At 39.7% G+C, this 2003-nt stretch overlaps 1 pseudogene; it reads left to right on the top strand.

The window, feature by feature from the left end:
• The first annotated feature begins 527 nt into the window (after positions 1 to 527).
• On the top strand, positions 528 to 1362 carry LOC127682316 (sodium/potassium-transporting ATPase subunit beta-3-like; annotated as a pseudogene).
• The last annotated feature ends 641 nt before the right edge of the window (positions 1363 to 2003 follow it).

Below are 2003 nucleotides of genomic sequence, written 5' to 3'. Positions count from 1 at the left end.
GGTTCTGGAAAAACTCAGTGCAAGAGTATAGGGGAATTCCAGAACAGGGAAGTGGGAAGGGGTGGATGGAAGAACAGGGGGACGGAAGAGGGCTTATGGGATATGTGGGGAGTGGGGACCCAGAAAAGGGGAAATCATTTGAAATGTAAATAAGAAATATATCAATAAAAAACAAACAAAACAAAAAAACAAAAAATTAAAATTATAAATATAAAAAGTAAATTAAACTTTAAAAGAAAATATATACTTAAGTATATTTGTATAATTGAAACAAAAAAGAATTTTGTGACAGATAATGATCATTAAGTGTCATTATATGTAGTGGAAAAACAATAACAAGTACAAAAGAAAGATTCACTAACACATAGAATTTAAAAATGAGATCTACAGGCTCCCTGGCTCCAGCGGCAGCCAAATGTGGCACAGCAGTTGGCTCTATAGCTGTGCAGTCCTCTGGATTCACCGCTGAGCCTCTAGTAGGCTCTAGCCTCATGGCCTCCTTTCACGTCAACTTCCACAGACCCATCATGATGAAGACTGAGAAAAAATCTTTCTGCTAGAGCCTGGCAGAGTAGAAGCTGTTCATCTACAACTCACCAGCAGAGAATTTTTAGGGCGTGCCTGGTCCCATAGCTTGGGTCTGGTCTTGCTCCTCTACCTAGTTATTTATGGGTTCCTTGGTTGCTCTCTCCACATTCACAAAGTGGGCTATGCCCAGGCTCAGAATGATGAAGTTCTGAAATATCGAGACCCGATTTGTCGCCTTATGTTTTTCCCCAAACCACAGACTACCCTGGAATATACACACAGCGTGGCTGAGCCATACACTTATCAGATGTCCGCTGAAGACCTGAAGAGTTTCCTAAAGCCATATTCCATGGAAAAACAGAAGAATCTCACAGATTGTCCTGGTGGAGCACCTTTTCATCAGAAGGGTCCAGATTATAGTGCATGTCAGTTTCCAGTCTCCTTGTTTCAAGAATGTTGCTTGTTTCAAGAATGTAGTGGTGTGAATGTTGCTGACTTTGGCTAATCTTGTGAAAATGAATAGAATAATCAAGTTAGTCCCAGATGGGGAGCTCCACATATAACATGTGCCACAAAGGATGAAAACAGTAAATACAGTAACTTTTCCTAAATATTGACTTTTAGACTTAAAGTGTTTTCCATATTATGGGGGGAAATGGCACATTGGATATCGACAGCCCCTACTTGCCATCCAGGTCAAATTTGACTCTGGTGCTATCAAGAAAAAAAGTAACAGTTGAGTGCCAAATTGATGGATACAAGAACCTAAAAATCAAGAATGAACATAACAAGTTTTGGGGACCAGTTTCTTTCAAAGTCACAGCATGTGCCTAGGAATAGGATGTCTCCACTGAATAAATGTTGTGTTGTCTCCATGTTGTATCAATTGGACCTGCCATTCTAGGTTTATGAGGCTACCTTGAAGGAGGAAGTGGTGTGGTACACACTTGTGTGACATCATAAGATGCTTCCAGATCATAGTGTTCAGTGCCCTCTGAAGGAACTGCCTGCTGCTTCTGCTGCCCTGGAACCCATGTACGGTGGTCAGACAGGGACCAGTGAGCTCACAATCCCAAGTGTGCAGAGTGGGGGTCTTGTTTGCTGTGTGTAATTACCAAATGTCTAAAGCTTCATGTGCTGTGCTGTGCTGTATAAATATTTTATGGATTTAACACTGTTATCTATCATATTCTGATGCCAACAATATTTTAGGGATAAAATGGTACTTTGCCAACAGCGAGTGACTTTAGCTGCAAGAAATGTATGAGAGGTTTTGTATTTGAGGAGGGAAAAGGAAAATAAAGTGGATCTGAAAGCAAATAAAATAAATAAAGATAATTCTTCCAAGAAATGTTATTCACTAATAAAGACAGCCTTAGGAAGGAAAAAATGTTAAAATAATTTCAGCCATCAAACAGAATTAGAAACCCAGTAGTTATCTAAGATAGGCAAATGTTGGTTTACAAAGGCAAAGA

The sequence above is a fragment of the Apodemus sylvaticus genome, chromosome 4 (assembly GCF_947179515.1).
Source record: "Apodemus sylvaticus chromosome 4, mApoSyl1.1, whole genome shotgun sequence".
Taxonomy (NCBI): Eukaryota; Metazoa; Chordata; class Mammalia; order Rodentia; family Muridae; genus Apodemus; species Apodemus sylvaticus.
Note: the sequence above shows the minus strand (reverse complement) of the source record. Positions and strands in the feature narration are given on the sequence as shown.